The sequence below is a fragment of the Dryobates pubescens genome, chromosome 7 (genome assembly GCF_014839835.1).
Source record: "Dryobates pubescens isolate bDryPub1 chromosome 7, bDryPub1.pri, whole genome shotgun sequence".
NCBI classification, from domain to species: domain Eukaryota; kingdom Metazoa; phylum Chordata; class Aves; order Piciformes; family Picidae; genus Dryobates; species Dryobates pubescens.
In genome coordinates this window covers 35,366,982-35,378,363 of record NC_071618.1, presented here as the reverse complement: position 1 = coordinate 35,378,363, position 11,382 = coordinate 35,366,982, and positions in this window count along the sequence as shown.

Here is an 11,382-nt window from a genome sequence, read left to right as displayed (position 1 = left end):
GCTGATGCTTGAAGCACAGCTATAACAAAAGAATGGACTGACAGTTTTTTCCTGCCTCTAGCTTCCTCTGTGTTCTTTTTTATTTCATTAGCCTCAATTTTGTTTTTGGTTGGCCACCCTAAATGACCAGCCTGCAGCAACGGCACCCCTGTAGGAGACCGTTTGATCAATCCTCTCTCTATGGAAGGCCTCCCAGGAGCGGAAAATATTAGTGAAGGATGCTTCCATGCCCCAATTGCATGCAAACACACATCACCACCACTACAGAACTGTCAGGGCTATTGAATTGGCTAGAGAGTATAACAGAAATTCTTTGTGATAAGCCATGATAGATAATGTGAAAGTACAGTTTATAATTGTTAAAAATGAGCTCAATACATTAAGGTTACTTCAGAATTGCTTTGTACAGCTACTTTAGGGATAAAATTCACTTCAGATCATGGTTAACATCTGTCAGAGGGAAGGGAAAAGCTGGAGAAAAAACATATCAGATTTTATCCATTTTTCTCTCTCGTAGACTCTTCTCTTACAGCTAGATGACTAAGAATAACAGGTTTAGAACCTCACATTTAGAAATAAGACAATAGGAAATAAGGAAATAGAGAAAAGAAGAGAAAATATAAAAGGAATATTAAACAGTTCAGCTGACATCTGACTTATATTGAACCAGGCACGCCTTCACTATGTAGCAAGCACTTGCTGGTTACATAAATTCAAATGGGTTTGGAGTTTTCAGTCTCTAAATATTCCATTAATTTTTTGTGCAGTGAAACTGTTGGTCTTTCCTGAGTCATCACTTGCTACTGCTAATCATTTGTATAAATTACTAGTAAATCAGATAGGGTGCAAACAAAACATGTTGGCCATAAGGTGATTAAGAGTCCTGTTTTCTTATACAATCAGTTACAGCTATAATCCAGAGTTTCTTGAAAATGTTACACACTAAAAGAATTAATATATGTGCTTGATTAATATCATTAGTGTCTCATTTCTTAATGAATGCATATATTTACAGATAATATGTAATTTGTCTGATAGCATGTAGGAAAGAGTAAAGCTGCTGTAAGCTAGAATGCAGTTTGGTAGATATATTTCTGAAGTTTTTTCACAGGCAGGATGTTTTGAAATAAACTATAGAATCTGATTATGACATTTCTTTCCATACCATCTATGTTCACAATGCTCTGAAAATTCACATTTTAAAAACAGGGAATTTCCAAGGTATTTGGAGGCATTCAGGGTCAGGTTTGATGTGGCTCCAAGAAACCTGATTTAATTAAAGACGTGCCTGCTTACTGCAGGATGGGTGGACTAGATGTCCTTCAAAGGACCTTTCAAGCCCAATGCATTCTTTGATTCTAAGCAGAAAGAGTTGAGACATTTTGCAACCCTGGAATTGTTGGATTCCTGATTATAGAATAATAGAATCATAGAATCAATAAGGTTGGAAAAGACCTCAAAGATCATCAAGTCCAACCTGTCACCCAACACCTCATCACTACTAAACCATGGCTTGAAGTGCCACATCCAATCCCTTTGTGAACACCTCCAGGGACGGTGACTGCACCACCTCCCTGGGCAGCCCATTCTGATGGCTAACAACTCTCTCAGTGAAGAACTTTCTCCTCACCTCCAGTGTAAACTTCCCCTGGTGCAGTTTGAGACTGTGTCCTCTTGTTCTGGTGCTGGTTGCCTGGGAGAGGAGACCAGCCCCCTCCTGGCTACAACCTCACTTCACGTAGTTGTAGACATCAATGAGGTCTCCCCTGAGCCTCCTCTTCTGCAGGCTAAACAATCCCAGCTCTCTCAGCCTCTTCTCATAGGGCTTGTGCTCAAGGCCTCTCACCAGCCTTGTTGCCTTTCTCTAGACACATTCAAGCGTTTCAATGTCCTTCTTAAACTGAGGGGCCCAGAACTGGACACAGGACTCAAGGTGTGGCCTAACTAGTGCTGAGTATAGGGGCACAATGACTTCCATGCTCCTGCTGGCCACACTATTTCTGATACAGGCCTGGATGCCATTGATGTTCTTTGCCACCTAGGCACACTGCTGGTTCATGTTCATCCAGCTGTCAATCTGTACCCCCAGGTCCCTTTCTGCCTGGCTGCTCTCCAGCCACTCCAACCCCAGCCTGTAGCGCTGCATGGGGTTGTTGTGACCCAAGTGCAGCACCTGATATTAAGACAAAAATGGCCTTTTTTTAAACTGGTATGTACAATATCAAGAGGCTTTACTAATCCAGGTCAGAAATATATATATAATTTCCTATGCACTCATACAGGTGCTTTATTGCAAAATTTTGCTCTGAGGAAATGTCTGATGCTCCCTTCACACTAGTCAAAGTCAGACTTAACACAAGGTATTGCAAGCAAGAGCAATATGCTACTTGCATGCCAAGAATTCAGGTTAGACCAAACAGCCTCTGAGACAGAGTAGATTTTTCCCCTTTTCCCCTGAGGACCTCCAGGTTATTCAGCAAATGGAGCTGAACCACTCTACCATTTTTCAGTCACTGTGCAATAGGCCCTAAATGGAAAAGTAGTCTGACCGTGACATACAACTTCAGACACTGATTTGTCATCCAGCTCAATGAAATGCTTTACTGAATAGAACTGACATAGTAAGTTTCTTTTTATATTCACATCTGCAATTAATTACAGATTCAGTCTCACTGCCAAAAAAGACCAGAGTATACAAACACCACTGATGAGCACTGGGTCAGAGAGAAGCCAAGCACACACTACATCTGTATTTCTCCCTTTAATTGAATTACCTTCTTAATAGCAGCAAACAAAATTTTCGCTGCTCATAAAAAGCATATACATCTTCATCTTCAAAATCTAGTTTCACATAGAAGATGTAGTTGATTATAAGATAATTTGCATAACTTTGTGATTATTTAGCAAAGATTTTGTAGCCTAGACCCCCTCTGCTAAGAAAATCAGAACTGTAGGATACCTGTAAGGAACCAATAGGGATTTTTGTTATTATTTTAAATTAAATATATCAGGGAGGCTTTGCTTCTTTCTTTTTTCAAAGCAGTAAATTCTCCTCAGAAAATCTGGCTTCCTAATATACAGGATAAGCAGGACTTGCAAAGCATTTTCTTATATCTAGAATGTCAGCAGGTAAGCCCGTTCCTTTGAAGACTTGTAATACTAGAAACCAGAACTTTATGCTACTGGAAAGGATCCGTTTCCCAATTTCTACTTTGGAGCATCCCAAGATACTGGATGTTAATGTCATGACATTTTAGATATAGAGAAACCCTTTTAAGCTATATTTAGAGGTTTCAAAGGCTCCCTCTGAAACTTGCACACAATTGGACCTACTGTAACCAAGGGATCTAATTTTATACTAACCGTACAAGAGATAATCCATAAACATACTTTAATGCTTTGAAATGCACCTAAAATAGTTTATTTTTAACACATGTGACATGTACAGAAAATATGATGATAAGATTATACATTAAAGGTTTTACAAGCATAAATGTAGGTCATCCAGAACAAATACAACTGATAGCAGACTTGCAAATAAGGTAACCTAAAGTGAAAATATTCAGACCAGGCATAGAGTACTCAAGAAGAAGTGAGCCTTTTCAAAAGTGGTTTGCTTAAACCCATAAAGCAGTAAACTGAAAGGATAAATACATATAGCACCAGAACAAGAAGACACAGTCTCAAGCTGCACCAGGGGAGGTTTAGGCTAGATGTTAGGAAGAAGTTCTTCATAGAAAGAGCGATTGCCCATTGGAATGGGCTGCCCGGGGAGGTGGTGGAGTCACCATCATTGGAGGTGTTTAGGAAGAGACTTGATGGGGTGCTTGGTGCCATGGTGTTGTTGATTAGATAGTGTTGGATGATAGGTTGGACTCAATGATCTCAAAGATCTCTTCCAACCTGGTCTATTCTATTCTATTCTATTCTATTCTATTCTATTCTATTCTATTCTATTCTATTCCATTCCATTCCATTCCATTCCATTCCATTCCATTCCATTCCATTCCATTCCTTTCTATTCTATTCTCTATGTTTTGACAAGGTGGATAAACAGGACCCTCAGCCTATCTACTCTGTAAATTTATTGGTAAAGACCACTCTTGTTTGATTTTATTTCATTGATTATCTTCAGCATCCTCATCCAGTTTATATAATTATAAACTAACTTTATTCCACAATCAATGTGAAATTTAACAAAAATAAGAAAAGTCTAGTAGTTATTTTGGTAACCATCACTTTGTAAGGGGATTACACTGACATCATATTCTCCTGTACTCTTCTCCTTGTTCCTAGGGGACAATCATTTATTTTATTCGTCAAACTAGAGAGAAATAAAGAAACAAATATAATCCTAAGCATTTCCCTTAAGCTCATATTATTTCTATGTGATAAATTCCTGTCATGAAATATCACCTGGGGAGGTGGAGGTGGTGGTGGTGGAGTCACCATCACCAGAGATGTTTAGGAGGAGGCTTGATGGGGTGCTTGGTGCCATGGATTAGTTGATTAGATGGTGCTGGATGATGGGTTCGACAGGATGATCATGAAGGTCTCTTCCAACCTGGTTTATTCTATTCCATTCTATTCTATTCTATTTGATTCGATTCTGTTTGATGCTGAACTTAGTTTGAATGGTTTCTTTATGAATTAAAGAATGAATCATGACCAAACAGTCCGCTCTGTTGACCCGATGAAATCCCATGCAAAGCAGCAATATTTTAGAGCAGCAATGCTGAGAGTTTCAATTAATTTATTAAAACTACCCACCATGTCTTTTTCTTTCACTTCCTCCACAAATAATATAAGGTCATGCACATGCAAGCCTATCATGAAATAAATGCTATTTCATAAGTGATATTACTCAGCAGAATGCTGAAAACTGGGGAAGCAGATCTCCCAGCAAGTCAACAATTTAGAGGTTTTCTTACAAAGCACTGCAAAAATAGATGTTCACACACAGCTAGTTTTCCCATAAATGAGGTTAATTTCCATTAGCAAACTGTCAAAGAACCTGTCATATTCTATTGTCTTTCCAAGTACAAAAATGTTAGATTACAAGACAGAAATAATAACCCAAAGAAATCCCACACAATGAAGAAAATCAGCTGGCTTATAGCTTCTTATGTTGAAAGTACACTTACATCTGATTCTTTTTTTTTTTGCTTAACTGTGCATATTGAAGAATACTATTCTGTGTTTTTATTTTTATAAAAGTATCTTTTAATTTGCTGAAGTAATAGAAATGGTCCTTGGGAATACATGTGCAAGGTCAAATGTTTCACTTCATTATAAACTTGTATCGGTAAATTGATGCTTTTTGTTCTCTTTCTGTCAATAAAACAAAAGATAAAATTTCACATTTATGAAAACAAATACTGCTAGAGTACAGTTAGAAGGGAGTGTTAATTTAACACAGCTCATTAAAAAAACAGAAAGTACACAAATGTAACAGAAGTGCTCAAGAAAGATTCTGCATGTGTTGTAGCTACCACATGGCTAATGCAATTATTCATACTACATTTGTGGGTTTAGATGTTAGGGTAGGTTAGGGTAGGGAAGGGAAGGGAAGGGAAGGGAAGGGAAGGGAAGGGAAGGGAAGGGAAGGGAAGGGAAGGGAAGGGAAGGGAAGGGAAGGGAAGGGCAGGGAAGGGAAGGGAAGGGAAGGGAAGGGAAGGGAAGGGAAGGGAAGGGAAGGGAAGGGAAGGGAAGGGAAGGGAAGGGAAGGGAAGGGAAGGGAAGGGAAGGGAAGGGAAGGGAAGGGAAGGGAAGGGAAGGGAAGGGAAGGGAAGGGAAGGGAAGGGAAGGGAAGGGAAGGGAAGGGAAGGGAAGGGAATAGACCACGTTAGAAGAGACCTTTGAGATCATTGAGTCCAACCCATCACCTAACACTATCTAATCAACTAAACCATGGCACCAAGCACCCCATCAAGTCTCCTTCTGAACACCTCCAGTGATGGTGACTCCACCACCTCCCTGGGCAGCCCATTCCAATGGACAATCACTCTCTCTGTGAAGAATTTCTTCCTAATATCCAGCCTAAACCTCTCTTGGAGCAGCTTGAGACTGTCCTCTTGTTCTGGTGATGATTGCCTGGGAGAAGAGACCAACCCCCACCTGGCTACAACCTCCCTTCAGTTAGTTGTAGACAGCAAGAAGGTCTCATCTGAGCCTCCTTTTCTCCAGGCTAAGCAACCCCAGCTCCCTCAGCCTCTCCTCATAGGGCTTGTGCTCCAAACCTCTCACCTGCTTTGTTGCTCTTCTCTGGACATGATCCAGCAAGTCAACATCTTTCCTAAACTGAGGGGCCCAGAACTGGACACAGGACTCAAGGTGTGGCCTAACCAGTGCAGTGTACAGGGAGAGAATGACCTCCCTGCTCCTGCTGGCCACACTGTTCCTGATACAGTAGTTATTCTCTCAATGATTAACCAAAAAAATGCAGTAAATACATTATGTTTCATAGCTATGTTACCTTCTGAATGATATATTTAATATAAGAAATTAAGAATTTTACTTTTTTTACTTAGAGGTGTTTGAAATTAATACACTGACAAATGAGTATTTTTCCCACTAAAATACTTCATAATTGGTCTTTTGTAGGCAACCTCTGAACACAGCAAATACATACTGAAATAGTACTGTATTTGCTTTTGCATCACTGAAAGCAAACAGCTAGCTTAGCTGTGTAAACTTAATGAGTCCACTTAATGAGTCCCCAGTACATGGGAGGACATATAGGGGACTATGCCACTGAATTCAGCTGTGTTGCCTCAGGGAAGATTTTGTCTTCTTGTGCCTTTGAACTGCATTTCTCTCTGATAGTGACATTAATTGATAGTTTAGTTTTGATATTCCAAACAGATATTTGAAAAGTTTGATAAAACGTGCAGTGTCAAGACTGAGAGTTCTCAGGCTTCAAGCACCAGGAAATTCTTCCAAAACCACTTTGTCTACTAGTTAACATTCATTAGAGTGGCATTTATAATTTCACATGCCCAGAGCTGACTCTTAGCCGTTTCCTATGTGGTTCAAGTACCTTGAACTCTTATTGATTAGAGGCCATTCAGAATTTTTCAAGACTCAGAGACATGAAAATGCAACCATATGAACCATTTATCCAGACAATGAAATTAACATGGTACAAGCTGTGAATTTAAAATATTGTAGTCATGCCTGCATAGCTCTTGCATGCTTCTCTAAATAAAGTCTTTATATAATCTGGAGATTTTTATTTATACATATGTGTGTGCGCGTGTGTGTAGCATGGGTGTATATAGAGAGAGAATCACAGACTCATAGAACCTATAGCCAGGTGGGGGCTGGTCTCTTCTCCCAGGCAACCAGCACCAGAACAAGAGGACACAGTCTCAAGCTGCACCAGGGGAGGTTTGGGCTGGATGTTAGCAAGAAGTTCTTCATAGAAAGAGTGATTGGCCATTGGAATGGGCTAGAATTAATCAGGTTGGAAGAGATCTCTGAGATCATCGAGTCCAACCTATCATCCAGCACTATCTAATCAACTAAACCATGGCACCAAGCACCCCATCCAGTCTCTTCCTAAACACCTCCAGTGATGGTGACTCCACCACCTCCCTGGCCAGCCCATTCCAATGGCCAATCACTCTTTCTGTGAAGAATTTCATCCTAACATCCAGCCTAAACCTCCCCTGGTGCAACTTGAGACCAGCAGGATGAGGAAGTTGATTCTGCTGCTCTACTCTGCTCTCCTGAGACCCCACTGGGAGTACTGCATCCAGTTCTAGTCCCCTCAGAAAAAGAAGGACATTAAACTGTTAGAACAGGTCCAGAAGAGGGCCACAAAGATGATCAGAGGGCTGGAGCACCTCCCCTGTGGGGACAGGCTGCAAGAGTTGTGGCTATTCAGCATGGAGAAGAGAAGGCTCCAGTGAGGCATTATAGCAGCCTTTCAGTACCAGAAAGGAGCCCACAGAAAATCTGGGGTGGGACTTTTTACAATATCTTGTGATAGGATGAGAGGGAATGGATTGAACCTTGAGGAGGGCAGATTTAGACTGAAAATTGGGAAGAAATTCTTTACAGTGAGGGTTGTGAGGCACTGGAACAGGTTGCCCAGGGAGGTTGTGGATGCCCTCTCTCCCTGGAGATGTTCAAGGCCAGGCTGGATTAGTACTTGAGCAAACTGGTCTAATGGAAGGTGTCCCTGCCCACAGCAGGGAGCTTGGAACTAGATGATAAGGTCCCTTCTAACCTAAACCATTCTGTAATTCTATGAATAGGACACAGGTCTTTATACTTGTCTGTTTCAACTTACTCTGCCACTACTATTATAGAAATATAATGGGAAAAATCTTCAAAGGAAACAGCTCTTTATGATCTAGGAATATTTCTGGGATATTTCTAAATGGTGGAGACATCACTCACATGGGGAAAAAAAAAATGAATGTTTCAGTGTAATTTCTATCCAAAAAATGGAGCCTCTGAAGTAAAGTTTTAAGATTTTGATTTACAGATGCAGCACATTTAGTGGATGAACAAATTCAGATGTGTCTGTTACTCACAGTGTGCTGGGACATATCCTTTGACGTTTGTATCCTGTGTAATTTCATCTGTTTACCCACACAGAGCTGAACTGAATGCATCCTTTTCTGTGTCAATAAATACCTACCACCTATAGCCTCGAACACATATTTCTCCCCTAGAAAATATTTTCCCCGAAGCATTTTTGTTTTCATTCTGTGCACTAAGCACAAAACTAGAAATATTTAAACCCCCTCCCCCTTTTTTGTTTTCCTTCATTATTGTTTCACAAACTGCTAATTAGAAAAGATGTTCCATACAAATTATTCTCTCTTATGTCTGCTTTAACACTTGAGAGGTTACAACAATAGGAAAAGGAAGAGCTTTAATTAAAGAATGAATTATTGAATGCTCCATTTTAATTGATGCCTCCTTGTGCTATTATTTTTTGTGTTTCTAGATATTTTGTGTGATACTATAGGCAAAATCACACACACACACAGAGAAAGCAAGACTTTGACTACTGAGGAAGAAGAAAGGGCTGCTGTATGATCACATTCAACCATTTAAGTTCAAGAATCGTGCGAAGTGTGGTTTCCATGACAACAAGTCACTAATTGCCAACAAAAAAATAAAAATCAACCTTGACAGGATTTGGCAGTGACATGGAAGCTGAAAAACCTTCAAAATAATTATATAAAAATTTCCCTGTATGATGAAGAAGTACAAGCAACCCCATCTTCTGAGGCAGGATAGAGGCACTTAGAGTCCCAGGGTTATTTTGGATTTGGCAGTGCCGGCTGCATGCAGTAGTCGTTGTGTATTACACTTGATAGTCAACACCTACCTTCAGCAACAGATAAGGAGGGATGTTTTTGATGAAGTGATGAAGGGGTTTTGCATCCTTGGGCTACAGATCAGCAAAGGGAAATGCTGTGGAGAATGCATGAAATAAATAAAAACCACAAATAACAGGATCTTAGCATAAATTCACTGGGTAAGAAGAAAAACAAATTAAAGGAGAGCAGAGGCAAAGAAAGGAACTAAACTCATACATGCCTCCCATGCTAACATACTAGTAAGGGTTTCAGACACCTCTAGCTTGCAGACAGAAAGAGTCTTTTGAGACTAGGGGAAACTATTTGGGAAGTACAATGGTATCATTCAAAATTCACCGATTTATGAACTGCTGCATATCATTTGTAAAAATTGCTTCAGCCTGAGTTACCTTTCACCAGCTCTGTAAGTCGACTCACAGGGTCACTAGGAGTGAACAAGAGCATTTTGATAAATTCAGTTTCCATGACAATGAATTAGCCATGGAAAAGGGGGAGGTGTTGAAAGATCTGTGTTCTGTAGAATACTCTTCAAATGTTTGCCTGTTTTCATTTTTAGCCGTTTAGTTCTCATGGCTCTGTTCCAGGACTCTTTAATTCACCAGTAGCTGTTTTTCCTCCACAGATTAGAGGAGTAATTCATTGAGGAATGTTTCACTCAGTGGCCCCATCTAATGTAAGAGAATATAAAAATTATTTTTTCCAGTTATGATTTTTTTTGTTTGTTTAGAAAGAATGCAGCAGGCTCTGTTGTTGGTTTTCCACTATAACCTGCTGTAGAATGCTTAATCTTTCTTATTTATTGCTCACTACTGTACAATTGTAACTTTCAAGACATTGGGAGTTCATTCTAAACACCCGTGAGCTCCAAAAAAAACAAAACAAAGCAATGATTTGGAGTTTGCTTCAGAAGGAATGAGCCAATAAAAAAAATGCCATATTCCAAAGCCTGCTAAAGCCTGCATCAATGGGAACTGCTGAGAAAAATACCTCAGTGAACAACTAGTATTTATTTTCGGTAAAAGTGCTTAACATTATTTTTCATCTGTCTGATTTATGAAAGGCTAAGCCAGCAGAACATTTGTTAGTGTCAGAACAAAAGTCATCTCATATTCGTGAATGTCTTTCTGCCATTTTCTGTGGGTCCTGGGTGAGTGCCTTGTACTAATGAGATTAGGAGTGAAGGTGTTTAACCAATTTCAAAACATACTTAAAATTCAGAATAAAAGGTAGGTCAGGAGAACTGTTTCCACTGACTATTGGGACAGACGGTTTTCCATCCAGAGACAATTGAGACAAATTTTGCTCCTTCAGAAAATAAACCTGTTCTTAGTACCTCCAGCAATATGCTACCATTGCCATAAATAAAAATTGAAAGGGCTGAACACTTTGCTTCCACTGTCTGTCTGCTGAACAGCACCATTTAATGCTCTACACAAGAAATGGAAGGGCTTTTCGAGAAGTTGTTAGTGGCTGTGCCAGCCCAGCATGGGCTGAAGCATCTGAATGATTTGCAGAAGAAAGAAAATGCTACTAGCAGGGGGAAAAAGGAAGCCACTACAAGGTAAAGAAAGAAGAAAGGAAAAATGAGGGAAGGAAAGGAAAGGAGGAGAGAGGAACATGAGAAAGAAAGGAGGCAGAGTTAGGAGGGGAGACGAGAGGGGGAGAAGGAATGAGGAAGAGGAGGTGAGCTGAGAGGGAGAAGAGAAGGTAGTATGTGGGGGAGAAGAATGAGAAAAGAAAGAAAGAGAGAAAGAAAGAGAGAAAGAAAGAGAAAGAGAGAGAGAAAGAGAAAGAGAAAGAGAAAGAGAAAGAGAAAGAGAAAGAGAGAAAAAGAAAGAAAGAAAGAAAGACAGAAAGAAAGAAAGAAAGACAGAAAGAAAGAGAGAGAGAAAGAAAGAAAGAGAGAGAGAAAGAAAGAAAGAGAGAAAGAAAGAAAGAAAGAAAGAAAGAAAGAAAGAAAGAAAGAAAGAAAGAAAGAAAGAAAGAAAGAAAGAAAGAAAGAAAGAAAGAAAGAAAGAAAGAAAGAAAGAAAGAAAGAAAG